Genomic DNA, 24,196 nt, shown 5'->3' with positions numbered 1-24,196 from the left:
AGGACCCATGGAGCATCTTCCTGTGGGTTCCAATAAGAGTTCCAGACATCTCTGGCCTTACTTGGGTGGGCACCAGTGCCACTTTGCATGTGTTCCCTCCTGAGCCTGCTATGAGTTTTTCTTTGGTACCTGGGTGTAATCCCTGACTTTCAGAATCCTTATAATTTGATAAGGCCATGCTTTCCCATGCTTCCTGTTCCATGAATTTTAATGATAGGAACTAGAGGATGGGTGGGTTTCCTTTGCCCATAGCCAGTTGAATAGGGGAAGGGAATAATATAGCACTAGAAAAGAAAGTTTAAGTTACCTGAAATATGTGAAAGTTTGCTCTGAGCTGCGCTGCAAGTGAGAATCAGTAACCAGGTGTGGAAAAGATAATTTATAAAAACAATATAAAATGAATTAGTAAATAAAACAAGAGAGATGTAAAGGAAGTTATAAAGAGGTTACTTCAATAAGAATGGTTAAAAGAAAATAATTTTATGTGAGAAAAAAATCTTGTATGTCAATGTTTGTCCTAAAATAAAAAGATTGGTTATTTTAAAAAGAGTAATAATCTTTAAGTAACTTTTGCATTAGACAAAAATATTTCCTTTTTATAAGAACACTTATTTATAAAAATGTTTTGCTATAATATAATTTTAACAAACAAATTGAAAATGACCCAGACATTTGATGTCTATTATTTTATTTAATAATATAATATATTAGGTCCTAAATTATATTGCAAGTTTATAAGCATTTATTCTATTACATTTACCTAATTAATTAATTTTTAATTTTTAATTAGTTTACCTAGCCAATGGGAAACTTCTAGAGGGTATTTGGACCCAAGAAAATTCTGTATTTGGGCCCTTGAGCCACTGCTCGGGTCCGCTCCCACACTGTGGAATGTACTTTCATTTTCAATATATCCCTGCATTTGTTCTTTTGCTGCTTCATTCTTTCCTTGCTTTGCTAGGCATTTTGTTCAATTCTTTGTTCAAAATGCCAAGAACCTGGACAACTCGCAGTCACGACCTCCTACCTGTGACATCAGGACCCCAATTCACAATGCTAAAAGGAAAAAAAAATTAAGTCAAAAGCTGAGTCATACAAGCAAATGGTCTTCCTTTTGTTTCTAATCAGATAGCTATGAATAAAAGGCTAAACACTTCCACAAGTAGCTATTCTATGTTCACCTCATCTTATGCAAAGTGCTGATTTACTAACATGAGATAAATACCTAACTGCTTTTTTTCTCTTGCAACATGTGGATTACCATATCCTCCCTCTTTTCTCTCCAGGCTATGTTTCCTCTTTAATGCGGAAGCACTTAAATTTATCTTTGAAAAACCACCATGGGGCATGATGACTCAGGCCTGTAATCCCAGCACTTTGCGAGCCCGAGGTGGGCAGATCACTTGAGGTCAGGAGTTTGAGACCAGCCTAACCCCGTCTCTACTAAAAATACAAAAATTTATTTAGCTGGGTGTGGTGGTGGGCGCCTCTAATCCCAGCTGCTCAGGAGCTTGGGGCATGAGACTCACTTGAACCTAGGAGGCGGAGGTTGCAATGAGCCAAGATTGCGCCATTGCACTCCATCCTGGGGCATAGACTGTGAGACTCTGTTTCAAAAAAAAAAAAAAAAGGGCACAGATTTTTTCTGGGCACGTCTTTAACCTTGGCAAAATAAATTTAAAAACTGGTTGAGACATGTCTCAGATGCTTTTTGGTTTACAAACCATTGGCTCTCAAGCTTTTGGCCTTTGAACTCCACCACAAGTTTCCTGGGTCTCATCTTGCAGTTGATGGTGGAACTTCTCAGCCTCCATAATTTTGTAAGCCAATACCTATAATAAACCATGTATATTCTTCTGGCTACTTAACAAAAGCCAATCCCTAATCTTTTACTTCTAGCACAGAGAGCTTTGAAAAAAATAAATTTTTGTCATTTAAATAACCTGATCTGTGGTATTTTATTATAACAGATCTAACAAACTAATGTACCAATAATAATTATTTATTTATTTATTTATTTATTTATTTATTTAGATAGAGTCTTGCTCTATCGCCTAGGCTGGAATGCAGTGGTGTGATCTCAGCTCACTGCAATCTCCTTCTCCTGGGTTCAAGCGAGTCTCCTACTTCAGCCTCCCAAGTAGCTGAGATTACAGTAACTTGCCACCACACCCAACTAATTTTTGTATTTATTCGTAGATACTGGATTTCACCATGTTGGCCAGGCTGGTCTTGAACTCCTAACCTTAGGTGATCCACCCCCCTTGGCCTCCCAAAGTGCTAGGATTATAGGTGTGAGTCACAGCATCTGGCCAATAAAATATGTTTTTATATCTAATCTTGCAGTTCTGTTAGTTTTGATGCTTTATTATTGGGAGAATACATTAAAATATCTTCTTGGGGAATGATTCCTTTATGATTATTTAATGCCTCTCTCTATCTTAGTAACCTTCCTTATTCTGAAATCTACTTTTACTGAAATTAATGTAGACACTCCAGCTTTCTTTTTACTGGTGCTCTCATGGTATATCTCTCTTCATTACTGTACTTTTAACCTATCTGAGTCTTTCTTTGTTATTTGGTATACTTTGTCAATCTCTTTCTTTTAATTAGAGTATTTACAACATTCTCATTTAAAGTATTATTGATTCTGTCTTGAAGGCTGTATGTCTATATAAATTTATAAAATTCATAAGTTTTTTCTCAGTTATACAACTTCTTTGCATCTAATTGCTCACAGTCTATTTTTTTCTTGTATTTCTATGGTATCAATTTTAATGTCTCCTCTTTTGTTTCTAATTTTGTTTACTTGAGTCCTCTCTCAATTGTTTTTTGTTTGTTTAAAGTTTGGTTACTTTTGTTTATCTTTAAAATAACAACTCATGGTTTTGTTTACCTTTCCTATATCTTATAGTATCTATTTAATACATTTATACTCTGATCTTTTTAAAAATTATTTTCCCATAGATTATTGGGGTACAGGTAGTATTTGGTTACATGAATGAGTTCTTTAGTGGTGATTTGTGAGATTTTGGTGCATCCATCACCCAAGCAGTATGCACTGCAACCTATTTGTAGTCTTTTTTCCCTCATCCCCCTCGCATTCTTCCCTGCAAGTCTCCAAAGTCCTTTGTATCATTCTTACGCCTTTGCGTTCTCATAGCTTAGCTCCCACATGTCAGTGATAACATACAATGTTTTGTTTTCCATTCCTGAGATACTTCACTTAGAATAATATTTTCCAACCTCATCCAGGTCGCTGTAAATGTCATTAATTCATTCCTTTTTATGGTTACTTTATTATTTGTTTTCTTCTTCTAACCTTAGGCTTAGTTTACCTTTTTTCTCTACTTCCTTGAAATGTATAGTTAGATAGTTTATTTGAGATAACCATTCTTTTCTCAATGTGGATGCTCAGCATTCTAAACTTTTGTCTGAACAGACCAAAAATGTGTAGGGAGATTGAATCAACAACAGACCAAAAATGTGTAGGGAGATTGAATCAACAAATCATAGCTTCCAACAACAACAACAATCAAAACAAAAGCCAAGAACCATATGGCTTCACTTGATAATTCTATCAAACATGTACAGTAGAATTAATGTTAGTACTTCTAAAACTCTTCCAAAAATGGAAAGGAATAACCCTACTAAAATAATTTTGCATGGCAAGAATTACCCTGATAACAAAGCCAGACAAGGACAATATAAGAAAGAAAATTAACAGACCTATGTATTTGATGAAAATGCATGTACGTATATTCAACAAAGTACTAACAAACTAAATTCAAAAGCATATTAAAAATGATACAAAATGGCCACATGGGATTTATCCCTGTGATGCAAAGATAATTCAACATATGTAAATCAATGAATGTGAACACGACATTAACAGAATAAGGTTTAAGAAATAATAAATCATACTATATTCTTAATAGATGAAATAAAAGCATTTGAAAATTTAGCATTCTTCCATGATAGAAACACTCAACATATTTGTTATAGAAGGAATGTACCTCAACATAATAAAGACCATATATGACAAGCCCAAACATAACATCATACTCAACATTGAAAAGTTGGAAGCTTTTTTTTTAAAGATTAGGGACAAATATGCCCACTCTTGCCACTTTTATTCAGAGTACTGGAAGTCATAGCCAGAAGAATTAGAAAAAAAAAGAAAAGACATTCAAATTGGAAATAAAATGTAAAATTGTCTTTGAGGATAACACAATCTTATAGAGAGGAAACCCTAAAACCACACACACACACACACACACACACACACACACAAACACACACACATAATAAGTGAAAAAAAGTATAGTTGTAAGAAACAAAATCAGTGTTCAAGAACTAGTTGTCTTTCTATAACTTAAAGAAAATCTATCTGAAAAAAATAAGAAAATAATTTTATTTGCAAAGCATTTGAAAATAATAAAACTCTCTGGATGAAATTTAATCAAGAGAGTGAAAGATGTGTACATTGAAATACATAAAATATTGATGAAAGAAATTGAAGAAAACATAAATAAATGGAAAGATAACTTGCGTTGATGAATTGAAAAAAAAAGTTAAAATGTCAATATTACCAAAAGTATCTGACCAATTCAATGCAATCTCTACCAAAATTGCAAAGACATTTGACATAATTTGACTATTCGTCCCCCTAAATCTTAAGTTGAAATGTGGTCACTAATGTTGCAGGTGAGACCTGGTGGGGGATGACTGGGTTATGGGGATAGATTTCTCATAAATGGCTTAGTACTATTCCCTTGGTGCTACTTGTGTTACAGTAAGTGAGATTTTGTGAGATCTGCCTGTTTAAGGGTGTGTGACGATTACCCTCCCCAACTCTTGCTTCCATTGTTGTCACGTTAGATGTCATCTCCTCCCTTGACTTTGAGCATAATTGACAAGGGGATTGCAAAATGGTAACAGGTTGAATTCAAAAAGAAGACCTAACTATTTTAAATATATATATGGACCCAACCCAGGAGTATCCAGATTCATAAAACAAGTTTCTAGAGACCTATGAAGAAACCTAGATAAACACACAATAATGGTGGGAGATTTTAAGAAATATTAGAAAGATTATCAAGGCAAAAAACTAACAACAATATTTGGAACCTGAACTTTCATAACCAAATGTACCTAACAGATATCTACAGAACTCCTCATTCAAAAACAATAGAATATAGATTCTACTCATCTGCCCATGGCACATAGTCAAAAACTGGTACACAATCAACACATTTAGGCATAAAACACATCCTCAGCAAATAAAAAACAACCAAAATTATACTAAACACACTCTTGGATAACTGCACCGCAAAACTGGAAATCAATTCTAAAAAGAGCAATGAAAACTGTATAAAAACATGGAAATTAAATAACCTGGTCCTGAATGACTTTTGGGTAAACAATGAAATTAAGGCAGGAATCAAATAATTTTCTGAAACTCATGAGAAAAAAGCTAAAACCTGAATCAATGGGACGCAGCTAAAGCTGTATTAAGAGGAAAGTTTATAGAGCTAAATGCCAAAATAAAATAGTTAGAAGTCAAATTAATCATCAAGCATTACACTAGAGGAACAAACGAACAAGAAAACCCAGCAAACCAACCCTGCAGTTAGCAGAAGACAAGACATAACAAAAACTACCGTAATTGAGAGTCAAAAAACCCTACAAACAAGCAACAAAACTAGAGGTTGGATCACTGAAAGAGTAAGTAAGATGGATAGATTACTAACTAGACTCATTAAAAAAATCAAAATAAAATCAGAAATGAGAAAGGTGGCATTACCATAAACCCCTCAGAAATACAGAAACCCTCAGAGACTACTATAAATACCTCTATGCACACAAACTAGAAAAATCTTCAAAAATGGATAAATTCCTAGAAATACACAATCTCCCAAGTTTGAACAAGGAAGTAATTGAAACTCTAAACAGACTAATAACAAGTTCCAAAATTGAATTAGTAACAAAAAGTCTACCAATCAGAAAAAAACCTGAAACAGATGGATTCACAGCTGAATTCTTTCAGACATATAAAGAAGAGCTGGTGCCATTTCTACTAAAAATATTTCAAAAATTTGAGGGATAGAGACTCCACCCAAACTAATGTTATAAGGCAAGCATAATTCTGATATGAAAACCTAGCAGAAACATAAGAAAAAAAAAAAGAAGTGTTCGATAATATTGATGAACATTCATGCAAAAATGCTTAACAAAATAGTAGCAAACCAAATCCAGCAGCACATCAAAAAGCTAATCAACTACATTCAAGTAGGCTTTATTCCTGGGATGCAAGTTTGGTGCACCATAGAATATTAATAAATGTTATTCTTCACTTAAATAGAACTAAAACCAAAAATCAATATTTGGTCAACCGATTGACCAAATGTGCCTAACAGACATCTACAGAACTCCTCATCCAAAACCAAGAGAAAATACATTCTACTCATCTGCACAAGGCACATAGTCAAAAAGTGACCACAAATCTCAATAGATGCATAAAGTCTTATAATGAAATCCAACAATCCTTCAGGGTAAAAGCCCTCAACCAATTAGGCATTGAAGGAACACATCTCAAAATAATAACAGCTGTCTATGCCAAACCCACAGTCAATATAATCCTGAATGGGTAAAAGCTGGAACCATTGTTCTTGAGAATCAGAACAGGACAAGGATGCCCACTCTCATCACTCCTATTCAACATAATACTGGAAGTCCTGGCCAGAGCAGTCAGGCAAAAGAAAGAAAAGGCATCCAAATAAGAAGAGAGAAAGTCAAACTATCTCTGTTTGCAGATGATATGACTTTATACCTAGAAAACTCCATAGTCTCTGTTCAAAAGCTCTTAAATCTGATAAACGACTTCAGTAAAGTTTCAGGATACAAAATCAATATACAAATCTCAATAGCATTTCTATATACCAACAAAATCCAAGCTGAGAGCCACATCAAAAATGCAATCGCATTCACAATAGACACACACACACACAGTAGGAATACAGGTAATGAGGGAGGTAAAGATCTCCACAATAATAATTACAAAACACTGCTGAAAAAAAAATCAGATGTTACAAATGGAAAAAAATTTCATATCATAGATAGGAACAATCAATATTGTTAAAACGACCATGCTGCTCAAAGCAATCCAGAGTCAATGTTACTTCTATCAAACTACCAATGAAATTTTTCACAGATTTAGAGGAAACCATTCTAAAATTCATGTGGAACCAATAAAGAGCCCAAATAGACAAAGCAATCTTAAGCTACAAGAATGAAACTGGAGGCATCACTTTATCTGACTTCAAACTACACTAGAAGGCTATAGTAACTAAAACAGCATGGTACTGGTACAAAAACAGACACTTAGACAAACGGAACAAAATAGAGAGCACAGAAATAAAGGCATACACCAACATCCATCTGATCTTTGTAAAAGTCAATAAGAATGAGCAATGAGGAAATGACTCACTATTCAATAAATGTTACTGGGATAACTGGCTAGCCATCTGTAGAAAATCAATACTGGACCTCCTCTTTACACCTTATACAAAAGTCAACTCAAGATGGATTAAACACTTAAATGTAAAACCCACAACTATTAAAACTGTGGGCTGGGTGCGGTGGCTCACGCCTGTAATCCCAGCACTTTGGGAGGCTGAGGTAGGCAGATCACCTGAGGTCAGGAGTTCGAGATCAGCCTGACCAACATGGAGAAACTCTGTCTCTACTACAAATACAAAATTAACTGAGCGTGGTGGTGTGCACCTGTAATCCCAGCTGCTCAGGAGGCTGAGGAAGGAGAATCGCTTGAACCTGGGAGGCAGAGGTTGCAGTGAGCCGAGATTGCACCATTGCACTCCAGCCTGGACAACAAAAACAAAACTCCATCTCAAAACAAAACAAAACCAAACAAAAACAAAAAACGGTGGAAGATAACCTAGAAAATACCACTGTAGACATAAGACCGGACAAAAAGTGTATTATGAGAATGCCAAATGCAGTTGCAACAAAAACAAAAGTGACAAATGGTATCTAGTTAAATTAAATAGCTTCTGCACAGCAAAAAACTATCAGCAGAGTAAATAATCTACACAATGGGAGAATATATTTGCAAATTATTCCTCCAAGAAAGTTCTAATATCCAGAATCCATAAGGAAATTTAACAAGCAAGGCCGGGCACGGTGTCTCACCCCTATAATCTCAGCACTTTGGGAGGCTGAGGCTGGTGGATCACTTGAGGTCAGGAGTTTGAGACCAGCCTGGCCGTCATGGTGAAATCCCATGTCTACTAAAAATAAAAAATTTTGCCAGGCGCGGTGGTGCGCGCATGTAATCCCAGCTACTTGGGGGGCTGAGACACGAGAATTGCTTGAACCTGGAAGGTGGAGGTTGCAGTGAGCCGAGATCACCAACTACACTCTAGCCTGGGGGTGACAGAGTGAGACTCAGTCTCAAAAAAACAAACAAACAAACAAACAAACAAAAAACAAAGAAAAAGAAAAAGGAACTTTAACAAGCAAAAACAAGTAACCCTGTTAAAAAATAGGTAAAGGGCATGAACAGATACTTTTCAAAAATAAATTTTATCTGACCATCAAGCAGATGACAAAATGTTCAACATCACTAATCATTTGAGAAATGCAAATCAAACCACAATGAGATGCCATGTCACAAGAGTCAGAATGGCTGTTATTAAAAAGTAAAAAATAACAGATTTGGGTGAGGTTATGAAAAAAAGGGAACACATACACTGCTGGTGAGAATGTGAATTATTAGGTTGGCGCAAAAGTAATTGAGGTTTTTGCCATTAAAAGTTACTTGTACTTTAATGATGAAAACCCCAATTACTTTTGCGCCAGCCTAATAGTTTGGTCATTGTGGAAAGCAGCGTGATAATTTCTCACAAAACCTAAAACAGAACTACCATTTGGCCTAGCAATTTAATTATTGGGTATACACCTAAATGAATATAAATCATTCTACCTTTAAGATACACGTGCGCGTATGCTCATTGCAATGCTATTCACAATAGCAAAGACATGGTATCCACCTAAATGCCCATAAACATTAGAGTAGGTAAAGAAAACTTGGTATGTATATAAAGGAATACTATGCAGTCACAGAAATGAATGAGATCATGTCTTTTAGAACAACTTGGTGAGAACTGGAGGCTACTATCCTAAGTGAACTAACACAGAAACAGAAAATAAAGTACCACAATTTCTCACTTGTAAGTGGCAGCTAAGCATTCAGCACGTATAGACACAAGGGAACAAGAGACACAGGGGCCAGTTTCAAGGTGGAGGGTGGGAGGAGGGTAATGACAAAAAATTACCTACCTGGTGCTATGTTTATGTCCTGGTTGACAAAACAATGTGTATATCAACCCCCTACAATAAGCAATTTACCTGTATAACAAACCTGTCCATGTACTCATGAACCTAAAATAAAATTTAAAACAGTTCTTAGAGAAATTAGAGTGCAAAACAGTATGTCAAAACCTATTGGATATAGCAACAGTAGTTTTAACAGGGTAGTTTATAGTGATAAGTGACTGTCACAAAAAAGAAGACTCTTTTTTTTTTTTTTTTGAGACAGGGTCTCACTTTGTCACCCAGGCTGGAGTGCAGTGGCACAATCTTGGCTCACTGCAGCCTTGATCTCCTGGACTCGAGTGATCCTCCCACCTCAGCCCCGGACCCCCAAGGAGCTGGGACTATAGGCACGCTCCTTGGCTAATTTTTTTGTGTTTTTTGTAGATGCAGGTTTCACCATGTTGCTCAGGCTGGTCTCGAACTCCTAAGCTCAAGTGATCCACCCACCTTGGCCTCCCAAAGTGCTAGGATTACAGAAGTCAGCCACCGTGCCCTGCCAAAATGAAAAATTTCTAACAAACAATGTAACAATGTACCTCAAGAAACTAGAATAACAAGAACAAATAAAACCCAAATTTGGTACAAGAGAAAAATAATATAGCTCAGAGTAGAAATAAAGAAAATAGAAACTAAAAAAAAGCAAAAGATGAACAAAACAGTTTTTAAAAAAATACTAACAAAATCAAAAAACTTTATCTAAACTAAGAAAAAAAAGAATGAAGACTCAAACAAAATTAGAGATGAAAAAGACATTACAAATATTGCCACAGAAATACAAAGGATCACAAGAGATTACTATGAATAATTACGTTCCAAAATATTTAATAACATAGAAAAAATAAATAAATTTCTGGTCACACACAACTTACAAAGATTAAATTAAAATAAACTAGAAATTCCAATAACAAGAGAGGAAATTGAATCAGTAATAAATATTCTTCGATCAAATAAATGTTTGGGCTTTATTGACTTCACTGCTAAAGTCCACCAAACATTTAAGAAAAATTAATAGCAATTCTCGAACTATTTCAAAGAATTGAAGAGTGAGAGATGCTACTAAACTCATTTTATGAGGTCAGTATTACCCTGATTTCAAAATTGGACAACAAAAGAGTCAACTGCAGCCCCAAACCCCTGATGAACACAGATTTTAAAATTTTCAACAAGATACTAGAAAACTGAATTCAACACCACATTAAAAATATCCTTCACTATGATCAAATGTGATTCGTCAGAGAGACACAAGTTTGGTTAACATATGCAAACCAATACAAGTGATATACTGCATTAACAAAAACAATGAAAACCTGTGATTATTTCAATAAAGTCAGAAAAAGCATTTGACAAAATTTAGCATTATTTCATGATAAAAACTCTTAACAAATTAGGTATAGAAGGTATGTACCTCAAAACAATAAAGGCCATAAATGACACACCAACAGCTAATATTACAATGAATGAGAAAAGGCTGAAAGTTTTTTATCTTAGATTAGGAAGATTATGATGTCCACTTTTACTTTTTTTATTCAACATAGTACTGGAAAACACAGAGTTTGTAATATAAAACCTTGCTAATCGAAATCCACCTTTAAATAAGATAATAATAACTTCAAGTGTAGTGCAGATTATATTTAAGAGAGCACTCCTAATTTCCACCCTGTGTCTCTCATTACATTGCTTAATTTATTTACCATATCTATATAATGTAATCATCTAATATCTTCTTACTATTATTATTTTAAGCTTTGATCTTTTAGTTCAATTAATAGAAATGAATTATTTCATTTTACCTTTATTTATTCTTCTCTGTTGCTTTTGGTTTATTTATGAATGACCTATCTATAATTTTTTTCTCTATCTAAATAATGTATTTTAACATTCCTTTAACGGCCTGTAGGCTGTTAATGAGTCTTCCCCTCAGATTTTAAAAATATTTTTCTTTTTATTTCAATTTCTGAAGAATAATTTATCTGGATATCAATTTCTTTGTCTCTGATGTTTTTCAACACTTTAAATTTTAACACTTCCCAATCCTTTTGCTTGTATGGCTTTTGATAAGAAGAGAACTGCAGTTCTTTTATCTTTATTCTATAGTTAGGTTTTCCTCTTTCCAGCTTCTTTAAGACCTTGTCTTTGGTTTTCTGCAATTTTTGTAGGATATACCTAGTTGTGCATATTTTGATATTTATACTTCTGGGTGTTCTGTAAGTTTCTTGGATCTGCAGTTTGGTGTATGTCATTAATTTTGGAAATGACTTGGCCATTGTTACCTCAAATACTTCTGCTGTTCTCTTTTTTCTTTATTTTACTCTGGTGTTGGTATCTGGCATTTTATGTATGGTATACTTACTGAAAATGTACCACAGTTGTCGAATATTCTCTTTTTAGTCTTTTTATACTATTTTCCTTTGCATTTCTGTTGGGAATTTTCTATTTACCTGTCTTTGAAATTATTTATTCTCTCCTCAGCCTTACTCAGGTCACAAATGAGTGCCAGAAATCATTCTTTATTTTTGCTATTTTGGTTTTGATTTCTATAATTTTCTTTTTATTCTTTTTCTTCAGAATTACATTCTCCTTTTGTTACTGAACTGTTCATGCATATTTTCTAATTCTTCATTTGGAACTATTAATTTATTTATCATCATTATTTTAAATTCTCGGCCTGATACTTATAAAATCTTTGTTATATATGAGGCTGATTATGATGCTTTTATTTGTCTCCATGTTTCTATTTGCCTTTTAAGTGCCTTGTAAATTTTTTTTTTTTTGATAACTGCACATCATGTATCAGGTAATAGAATAAGATAAATAGATTTTTAATGTGAGGTTTTATGGTAATACAGATAGCAGCTGGCCTGTGTTTGATATTTGCTGTAGCTATATGTGCCAGATTTAAATTTTTCTAATGTTCTCATTTTTATGTGCTTTTTTGTTTTCAGTCTTCCCTAAGAACTCTTAGCTTCTGTGTCGTGCAGCAGTTTCTGTTGTAATGTACTTTATTCTCATTGTCTTTCCATTCATTTTTGCTTCATGTATTTTGAAGCTCTGCTTTTAAATATGGTTATGGGTTGAATTGTGTTTCTCCCAAAATTCTTACGTTGAAATCCTTTCAGAAACACAGAAATGACTTGACTTTGAAATCAGGCCATTCTAGTTGTAATTAATTAAGATAAAGTCATTAAGATGGGTCACAATTTAACGTGACTGGTGTTCTTATAAATAGAGAGTCTTGTCACAGAAACAGAGACACAGAGAGAATGTCATGTAATAATGAAGATAAAGATGAAGGTGATGCAGCAGAAATCAAGGAAAATCAAAGATTGCCAGCAAACAACCAGAAGCTAGGGGAGACGTAGAGAATAAATTCTCCTTCACAGGGCTCAGAAGAATCCAATTCTACTGACACTATGATCTTGGATTTCTAGCCTTCAGAACTGTGACATAATAAACTCCTGTTGCTTAAGCCATTTAGGTTTTAATTCTTGTTATTGCTGCCCTAAAATACTAACACAAATAACTCCCATTTGAGATAATAAGTCCTCTTTTTAAATTTTTATTTTAGGTTTTGGGTTACATGTGAAGGTTTGTTACATAGGTAAACACATATCATAGGAGTTTGTTGTACATATTATTAGATCACCTAGATATTAAGCTCAGTATCCAATAGTTCTCTTCCTCTCCTCTCCTTCCCAGCACCCCCTCAAGTAGACCCCAGTGTCTGTTGAGACAGGCATTTTACAACATCAAAAATAAGACTTAGCAAATGAATGATACATCTTTTTGATGTTGTAAAATGCCCCCTTTCGTTTATGGTAACACTTTTATCTTGAAGTGTACATTTCATAAAATTAATATAGACAACCTAGCATTTTCATGCTGAAAATTTCATTATATATCCTTTTAATCTTTTTATTCTTGATCTGTTTTTTTCATCGTAAAAGTGGGTTTCTTGTAGACAGCATACATTTGATCTTCCTCTATTAAAAGCAGAGGTATTCTAGTCATCAAAACACTTCACAACATTAAAACTTAGAACAGTATAATTCTATATGCTCCTTGCATTCCTGTCTACATTTACTTTCCCACTTATTTTTGTTTGAAACAGTTGTTAACAAATTTATACTCTCTCACATATTTACACTTGCTAGTGCTAATAATTGTTTTCTTCAGAGATAAGCTTTCATCTAATGTTTGTTTTCATGGATACTGTAAAACTTTTCTTAGATTTTTTTCAAATGCTGGCCTGATGGCTAAACATTCTCTCAGTATTAGCTTATCTTAAAATGTTTTATTCTATTATTATTTTAATTACTATGTAGAATTTTAGAGGGGCAGTTTCTTTTCAACACTTTAGAGATGTTATTTTATTGTATTCTGACCTTCATTGTTTCTGATGATAAATCAGCTCTCATTCTTACCATTGCTTTCTTCAATGTACACACTTTTTTTTTCTGACTACATTGAACATTTTATGTTTATGTACTTCATTGTATAGAACCACATTTTAAAAATATCTTGGTGTTTTACACTTTATTGATAAGAAATATTCCCTTTTTACAAAAGCCTACTTTTCTCTTACTAGTACTATTAAAGTAGTAGCTATATAAATTAAAGAAAAAAATTCATACAGTGACTTAGACTGAAGAATTACAAAACTCTTTATAAGTTAAAGTCAAATGGATGGAGAAAGTACCCAATTCAGGCTCAGATTCTCACTTGTAATTTTTTTTATTAAAAACTAAGTATGGGCCGGGCGCGGTGGCTCACGTCGATAATCCCATCACTTTGAGAGGCCGAGGCGGGCAGATCATGAGGTCAGGAGTTAGAGACGAGCCTGGCCTACACAGTGAAACCCTGTCTCTACTAAAAAATACAAAAATTAGCTGGGCGTAGTGGCAGGTGCCTGTAATCCCAGTTATTCTGGAGGCTGAGGCAGGAAAATCGCTTGAACCCAGGAGGCGAGGTTACAGTGAGCCGACATCGCACCACTGTACTCCAGCCTGGGCAACAGGGCTAGGCTCCGTCTCGAAAAATAAAATAAAACAAAACAAAACACCAACTATGGTCACACTGTAAATCATTCTGTCCTCCACTTCCACATTACTTCCTAACCTAAACTGTATAAAAATGTGAGAGTACATTTTAAAATTTGGATTTAGTAATAGCTTAAATATTGCATTTCCAGTGAGTTAGGCATAGAAAGTTACATTCTTAAAATATATAAAACCTGTTTCTAATTATATTTGTTTGAGCAAATGTCATCAGATTTAATTAAAATCAAGTTATATAAAGAGGAATAAATATTAATGCAATGGCAGTTTTTTTCAAGCCAAATCAGCATCAGTAACTTGAACATAAATGGAATGAGTACCTATATCGTACTCAGCATTTTCTGTTGATTCAGGTAATTTTTTACTTATATCTAAGGACCATAAATTTTATCCATTACTGTTATATTTGCATCATAAAAAAGCTAAAAATATTTTTATTGTAGTATTTTTCCTCATCATATTATTACAGTTAATATTTCAACTTATAGAAAAATATATCGAATGCAGTAGATATAATGATAGAATTAGGACATAGGTTTAAGTCCAAGTAATATGTGAAAAACTGTGAGGTGAAGGCTGGGTTTACAATATCATTTAATTCACTTCTCATTTGCAGTTTTATTTTCGTTGAAGACACTGAGATTTTGTAACTATGAATATAGATTTGACTTTAATAATTGGACTATTAATAACAGGATAATAGATGAATAATGATAATTTACTGAGAACAAATAAACTTTAGCTTTTCCAATGTATATCCTAATATGAAGCATTTTTCTCTACTTCCATTCTCATTCCTTCACCTGGATAAAAAGTAATCATCCTTCTGATCTCAGTTTAAATATACCTTCTTCTGGAAAGTCTTCTGAGGTAATAAGATTAATAAGCCCTAAAGATTTCCATGCCCTAATTTTCAGAACCTGTGAATTTATTGTTATGTGGCAAAGAAACTTTTGAAGGTATAATTGAAGTTGTGGGCCTTAAAATCGGGATAATTTCTTTGATTATTGAAGTGGAACCTACCTAATCACTTGGAACCTTAAAAGTAAGAGAGGAAGCAGGAACCTTGTGTCAGCAGGAGAAAAACTGCTGTTTATGCTTCTGAAATTTATGTGTTATGTGTAAGGACTGAAGAAAATTCTATAAAAACTAAGAGCAGCCTCCAGCTGACAGTGAGCAAAGAAATGGGGATCTCAGTTCTAAAATGACATGAAGCTGAACTCTACTAAAAATATAAATAAGCCAGGAAGCAGGTATTTCCCCAGAGTCTCCAGTAAAGAACACTGTTTTGCTGATTTTTAGTCCAGTGATACCTATGCCAGACTTCTAACATACAGAACTGTGGGATAATAAACGAACATTACTTTTAGGTATTAAGTTTCTGGTAATTTGCTATTATGGCAATGGAGAATAAATATGCGTTCCATAACCTCTATTACGTAACTGGAAACTGAACCTTCCTGCAAGTAGTGAATGAGAAATTTAGACCTACTGCCGAAAGCCATTTAAGTACGCAACCTCCACTGAAGTGGATCCTCCAGCAACATGTTACTTCATCTCAAGCTTTAAAATGACCTCAGCCACAGCTGACATCTTAACTGCAACTTTATGAGAGACCCTGAACAAAAATCACCCAGGTAGCTCACTCTCAAATTCCTGATCCATAATAGCTGTGGGATAGTAAGTGCTTAGTATTTAAATCTGCTATATTTCAAGAAAATTTATTATGCTGCAAAAGAAAACTAATACAAATTTTAATACCTCAAATTGGAGTAATGCCATATAAAATAGATATAAAGGTGAGAATAGCTTTAGAACTGGGTAGTGATTTCCATGTACTTGCATGGTTTTGAGTGTTCCTTTTGAAGTTGATTTCCAATTTTATTCAACTGTAGTCTGACAGCGTACTTGATATAATTTTGATTTTCTTAAATTTGTTGAGACTTGTGTTGTGGCCTATCATATGGTCTATATTGGAGAATGTTCCATGTGCTGACGAATAAAATGTATGTTCTATAGTTGTTGGGTAAAATGCTCTGTAAATATCTGTTAAGTCCATTTGATCTAGGGTGTAAGTCCATTGGTTTTTGGTTGAATTTCTGTCTTACTGACCTGTCTATTATTGTCAGTGGAGTGCTGCCGTCCACCACTATTATTGTGTTGCTGTCTATCTCATTTCTTAGGTCTAGTAGTTATTGTTTTATAAATTTGAGACCTCCAGTGTTAGTTGCATATATATTTGGAATTATGATATTTTCTTGTTGAACTAGTCTTTTTTTAATCATTATACAATATCCCTCTTTGTCTTTTTAAATTGCTGTTGCTTTGAAATTTTATTGTCTGATATAAGACTAGCTACTCCTTCTTGCTTTTGGTGTCCATTTGCATGAAATATCTTTGGTAGTATAGGGAGATACAAGCTGGCTCTAGGGTCAGGCAGTGGGCAGGCCATGGAGCTTCCAAGGGATTATGTCTTTTGTCTTCGGCTACCAGGGAGGGTAGAGAAAGACCATGAAAGACCATTTGGTGGGGGTAGGGTTAGTCATGTCTGAGCCCAGACTGTCCTTGGGCAGGGCTTGCTGTGGCTGCTGTGGGACATGGGGGTGTGGTTTTCAGGCCAATGGAGTTATGTTCCCAAGGCGATTATGGCTGCCTATGCTGCATCACACATGTCTTCAAGAACGTGGGGGACAGCTGGCAGCCACAGGCCTCACCCACTCCCACGCAGCTCACAGCCCAAAAGACTGGTCTCACCAGGCATGGTGGCTCATGCCTGTAATCCCAGCACTTTGGGAGGCCGAGGCAGGTGGATCACGAGGTCAGGAGATCGAGAACATCCTGGCTAACACGGTGAAACCCCGTCTCTACTAAAAATACAAAAAATTAGCCGGGCGTGGTGGCAGGCGCCTTTAGTCACAGCTACTTGGGAGGCTGAGGCAGGAGAATGGCATGAACCCAGGAGGCAGAGCTTGCAGTGAGCCAAGATCGCACCACTGCACTCCAGCCTGGGCGACAGAGCGAGACCCTGTCTCAAAAAAAAAAAAAAAAAAAAAAAAAGACTGGTCTCATTCCTACTGTGCCCTCCCAACAGCACTGAGTTAATTTTCCAGGCATCTAGTGAGCAGGGCTGAGAATGTATCCTAGGCTACAAGCCTCCCAGCTGAGAAAGCAAGCAAATTCACAGTTCCCTGGCTGTCCCATGGACCCTGCAATGGCAGTCTATCTCCTTCAAAAAATGTGTGGATTATCTCAGGTTTCCTGGTATGTTCCTGTAATAATTCTTTGAGCAAAAGTACATGATGTGTGTCTCCACAAGCTGTGCTGTCCATCCAAGTGGGAGCTGCAAGTTGGTCTTGCGTCTTATCTGCCATAAATAATCTGATCCTGAATGACTGTTGCATCACCAATTAAATAAAGATGGAAATTTAAAAATTATTTGAACTGAACAATAGTAATGACACAACCTGTTGAAACTTCTCAGATACAGCCAAGGTGGTGCTAACAGGAAAGTTCATAGCATGCAATGCCTACACCAAAAAGTCTGAAAAAGCACAAATAAACAATTTAAGGTCACGTCTCAAGAAGCTAGAGAAACAAGAACAAACCAAACCCAAACCCAGCAGAAGAAAAGAAATAACCAAGAACATGGCAGAACTAAATAAAGCTGAAACAACAAGAAGGAATGCAAAAGATAAATGAAACAAAAGCTGTTTTTTTGGAGACATAAATCAAACTGATAGACCATTAGTGAGATTAACCGAGAAAAGAAGGGAGGAACTCCAAATAAGATCAGTTAGTAACGAAACGGGAGATATCACAACCAATACCATAGAAACACAAAAGGTTATTAAAGGCTACTATGAACACCTTTATGCACATAAATTAAAAAACCTAGAGGAAAGATGGAGTAATTCCTGGAAATGAACAACTCTCCTAGATTAAACCAGGAAGAAATAGAAACTCTGAACAGACCAATAACAAACAGCAAGATTAAAATGGTAATTAAACAGTTACCAACAAACAGAAGACCAGGACCAGTCAGACTTACAGCTGAATTCTATCAGACATTCAAATAAGAATTGGTACAATTTGATTGACACTATTCTAAAAGATAGAGAAAGAGGGAATCCTCCCTAAATTATTCTAGAAAGCCAGTATCACCCTAATACCAAAACCAGAAAAGGACATAACAAAATAAGAAAACTACGGACCAGCCGGGCGCGGTGGCTCAAGCCTGTAATCCCAGCACTTTGGGAGGCTGAGACGGGCGGATCACAAGGTCAGGAGATCGAGACTATCCTGGCTAACACGGTGAAACCCCGTCTCTACTAAAAAATACAAAAAACTAGCTGGGCGAGGTGGCGGGCGCCTGTGGTCCCAGCTACTCCGGAGGCTGAGGCAGGAGAATGGCGTAAACCCGGGAGGCGGAGCTTGCAGTGAGCTGAGATCCGGCCACTGCACTCCAGCCTGGGCGACAGAGCCAGACTCAGTCTCAAAAAAAAAAAAAAGAAAAAAAAGAAAACTACGGACCAATATTCCTGATGAACATACATGCAAAATTCCTCAACAAAGTATTAGTGAACTGAATCCAACAGCATATCAAAAAGAAAATATACAAATGGCCAACAAACATGTGCAAAAATGCTCAACATCACTAATGATCAGGGAAATTCAAATCAAAACCACAATGCAATACCACCTTACTCCTGAAAAAAAATGACGATAATTAAAAAATAATAGATGTTGGCATGGATGTGGTGAAAAGGGAACACTTTTACACTGCTAGTAGGAATGTAAACTATTAAAATCACTATGGAAAACAGTGTGGAGAAAAAGAAGTCATCATATGAAAAAGATACTTGCACACACATATTTAAAGCAGCAAAATTTGCAATAGTGAAAATATAGAACCAGCCCAAATGCCCATCAATCAATGAGTGGTTAAAGAGAATGTGCGATATACATATATATGTGTATATATACACACACACATATATATACATACACACATATACATGTATATTTACACATGCATATGTTAATATTACAGGAATCATAGGAAGTGTTTTCATTGGTCATTATATGATGGGTGCATATATATATATATCTAGATATACACACACACACACACACACCATGGAATATTACTCAGTGCTCAGCCATAAAAAAGAACAAAATAATTGCATTCACAGTAACCTTGATGGATTTGGAGACCATTATTCTAAGGGCAGTAACTCAGAAATGGAAAACCAAATATTTTATGTTCTCACAAGTCGGAGCTAAGTGATGAGGACAGAAAGGCATAAGAATAATACGATGGACTCTGGGGACTTGGGAGAAAGGGTGGGAGAGGTGTGAGGAACAAAATACTACACATTGGGTACAGTGTACACTGTTCTGTTGATGGGTGCACAAAAATCTCAGAATTCACCACTTAAAAACTTATCCATGTAACGAAACACCAAATGTTCTCCAAAAACCCATTGAAATAAATTTAAGAAAAAACAATAATAATGACGAACAGCTAACACTTATTACAAGGCTCCAGGCACTTTCAAAGTCCTTTATATTTCATGTTCACTACTACCTTAGGATATAAGTACTGCAATGCAGAGTCCTGGGCATGAGAAGTTAGGAACTTGCTCAAGGACAACTTGCAAGACAGGACACTGTAATATGAACTCAGAGTATCTGACTCCAGTGCCCAATTCTCAACCACCATTAATTAAAAGGGAATCAAAGAGAAATGAAGTCACAATAAAATGAAAAAAACTGTGTAGTGAGTGGAAAGGGAAGGACTAATAGGAGAGTATTAGGGAAAGTATAAGGAATTCTAAAGAGGTTTTTAGAAGCCTGGTGGCCTTTAGAGAGGCTATCAGCCAGTATTTGCAAAAGCTGTGAAGTAAATATAATTAGAAGCTGGAGAAAAAGAGATCATTGTTTCATAGAGATAGGAAGTTTAGCAAGAATGTTACCGGCAATACTTTTCAGAGTATAAACTTCAAGTAATAAACTGGTGACTTAAACCTAAGAGACTTCCTGAGAAAAGTGTTGAACGTACTCCTAGTTACTTCTTGCCTTTTGTATTATTTTAGGAGAAAGTTAAGCTTAGGATGACGATCCATCCTGTTTTCCAGGCTTGCCCTAGTTTTAGTTTTTGGTTTTTTTTTTCAGACAGAGTCCCGCTCTGTCCTCCAGGGTGGAGTGCAGTCCAGTGATCTTGGCTCACTGCAAGCTCCGCCTCCTGGGTTCATGCCATTCTCCTGCGTCAGCCTCCCGAGTAGCTGGGACTACAGGTGCCCAACACCACGCCCGGCTAATTTTTTGTAGTTTTAGTAGAGACGGGGTTTCACCGTGTTCACCAGGATGGTCTCAATCTCCTGACCTTGTGATCCGCCCTCCTCAGCCTCCCAAAGTGCTTGGATTACAGGCGTGAGCCACCGCGCCCAGCCGGCTTGCCCTGGTTTTAACACTGAAAAACCAACATCCCAGAGAATTTCCCAGTTTCAGAAAAACCAGGATGATTAGTTACCTGAAAATTATTGGAGAAAGAGCTTTTAAACAAAGCAGAGCCAATAGTTGTTGGTTTTGAAAGTTCCTAGCCTCTTTAGATATTAAAAAGTGATAACATTATAGAATGGCTTCTAAGAAAACATCACATTTAGGGTGCCTTTAAGAAAATATAATCTAAAAATGAGGCCAAAGGTAAATCTGTAAAATCTTATGTTAAGACCTAGGAAAGAGTTAAGGTGGTGCTTCACATAGAAATTCAATTAAGTAATATGGCTTCTAAGATATTCAAAGGTGTTGTCCCTCAGTACACTCAATGGAAGCCCAGAGTAGACAAGGTTTTAGTTTTTTAAAAAAAGTTAGGTGTGGCTTTTTTCTACTGTAACAAATCCCAATGAGATTCACAGAATACCCCAGGCTGAAGATAAATTAGGTTGGCAGAAATTCTGCAAGCTTGCACAAAAAAAAAAAGAGAAATAACACGTGAAGAAATGATGCCTTTGACCCCAAAATTCTACCAGGAGAATGAGGCTGATTATGTAACTGAAAACAAATGCTGCATTTAACATCAAAAGTAGAATGAGACAGAAAGAGGAGTTAAAAATTACTTAGAATTACTCTTGGGATGAAGTAAGACTGAGTCCTAATGAAAGAACTTCCAGCATATGCCTGGATGAATTTAAGAGTTTCTGTGAAAAAGGGACTTTTTTTCTGCTTCCCAATTTTTTTTTTCCTTTTTAAACAAAGTGGTTTAGAGATGTTCTCTTATGTCTATCCCACTATTGCATATAGAGTACGTTGGCCAGATAACTGTCTCTTTAGTATACAGATGTATAAGTAGAAACTACATTTGAGATGCAATAAATAGAAACTAAACTTTGGAAGCCTCATTCTGGATCCCATTTAGGTACCAGAATTCTAAATTTCAAGCTAATTATGTAAAGGAATGAGATGTTCTGGGTGGTGGTGGAGACTTCAGAAAGAGTAAATGTATTTTGCATGTGAAAAAAATGTAAATAACTTGGTGCCAGAGGGTACGTTGTGGTGGATTTTGAGTATGTTCAAAACAATAATGACTATTAATTATAACTAACTTTAACTGTTTCAAAAGTACCAGGTATTTTGCACGTATTACCATATTTAAACTGCCCACAGTGAAATAGGCACATTGATGATATGCGTTATACAGATGAAGAAAGTGATGGTAAGTGATTTGCTCAAGTAACTATCAGTAAAAGAGAAACCATATTTATTTAAAATCAAGGCCCATTTTCTTAATCATTTACCCACTTTTACATATGACCTTTATTTGTTGAAGTGCTTTTTCTAGATTTGTAGGTTGTTGAGTGATATTATAAAAGGATATCGAATTTTTTCAAATAATTTTTGCATTAAAATGGTAATGTGTTTTTCTTCATTCTGTAATGTGGCATATAAGAATGACTTATTTTCATTTGTTGAAACATTCATGCATTCCAGAAATAAATACCACTTGGTCATGTTGTATGATACTGTATTAACCTGTTTTTATACTGGTATAAAGAAATACCTGAGGCTGGGTGTCGTGGCTCACACCTGTAATCCCAGCACTTTGGGAGGCCAAGGAAGGTGAATCACCTGAGGTCAGGAGTTCGAGACAAGCTTGGCCAACATGATGAAACCACATCTCTACTAATAACACAAAAAAATTAGCTGCATGTGGTGGTGCATGCCTGTAATCCCAGCTGCTCAGGAGGCTGAGGCAGGAGAATTACTTCAACCTGGGAGGCAGAGGTTGCAGTGAGCCAAGACTGTGCCACTGGACCCTGGTCTGGGCAACAGAGTAAGACTCCATCTCAAAAAAAAAAAAAGAAATACCTGAGACTGGGTAATTTATAAAGAAAAGTGGTTTAATTGATTCACAGTTCCACATGGCTGGGGAGGCCTAAGAAAACTTACAATCATGGCAGAAGGCAAAGGAAAAGCAAAGAAACGTTTCTGTGGTGGCAGGCAAGAGTGTATGAAGTGTAAGCACAGGGAAAATCGCCACTTTTAAAATCATCAGATCTCTTGAGACTCACTCAATATTATGAGAACAGCATGGGGAAAACTGCACCCATACTTCAATCTCTTACCATCAACTTTCTTCCTTGATACATGGAGATTACAATTTAAAATGAGATTTGGGTGTGGACACAGAGCCAAACCATATCATTCTTACCCTGTCCCCTCCCAAATTTCATGTCCTCACATTTCAAAACCAATCAAGCCTTCTCAGCAGTCCCCCGGAGCATTAACTTAGAAGTCCAAGTCCAAAGTCAAATCTGACACAAGTCAAGTTCCTTCCAACTGTGAGCCTGTAAAAACAAAGGGAAGTTAGTTACTCTCAAGATAAAATGGAGGTACAGAAATTGGGTAAATGTTCCCATTCCAAATGGGAGAAATTGGCCAAAACAAACGGGCTACAGTCCCCATGCAATTCCAAAATCCAACAGGGCAGTCATTAAATCTTAAAGTTTCAAAATGATCTCTTTTAACTCCATGTCTCACATCCAGGTAACACTGACGCAAGAAGTGAGATTCCATGGTCTTGGGCAGTTCTGTGTCTGTGTCTTTGCAGGGTACAGCGCCACTCCTGGCTGCTTTTACAAGCTGGCATTGTGTGTTTGCAGCTTTTCCATGGGCACAGTGAGAGCTGTCAGTATGCCTACCATTCTGGGGTCTGGACTTCTCACAGATTCACTATGCAGAGCCTCAGTGGGGGCTCCGTGTGGGGGCTACAACCCCACATTTCCATTCCATATTACCCCTGCAGAGTTCTCCATGAGGGTTCTGTCCCTGCAGAAGACTTCGGCATGGACACACAGGCATTTTCATACATCCTTTGAAATTTAGACAGAGGTTCCAAAACCTCAATTCTTGACTTCTGTGTGCCCACAAGCCCAACAGCACACGGAAGCCACCAAAGCCTGGGGCTTGTACCTTCTAAAGCCATGGCTTGAACTCTACCTTGGCCCCCTTCAGTCATGACTGGAGCTGAAGTGGCTGGGGCACAGGGCACCATGTCCCAAGGTTGTTCTTATGTGGAGCAGTGGGACCCTAGGCCTGGCCCATGAAACCATTTTTTTCCTCCTAGGCCTCCGGTCCTGTGGTAGGAGGGGCTGCCATGAAGGTCCCTGACATACCCTGGTGACATTTTCTCTATTTTCTTGGCTATAAACTTTCAGCTCCTCATTACTCATGCAAATTTATGTAGC

The sequence above is a fragment of the Theropithecus gelada genome, chromosome X, assembly GCF_003255815.1.
Source record: "Theropithecus gelada isolate Dixy chromosome X, Tgel_1.0, whole genome shotgun sequence".
NCBI classification, from domain to species: Eukaryota; Metazoa; Chordata; class Mammalia; order Primates; family Cercopithecidae; genus Theropithecus; species Theropithecus gelada.
Note: the sequence above shows the minus strand (reverse complement) of the source record.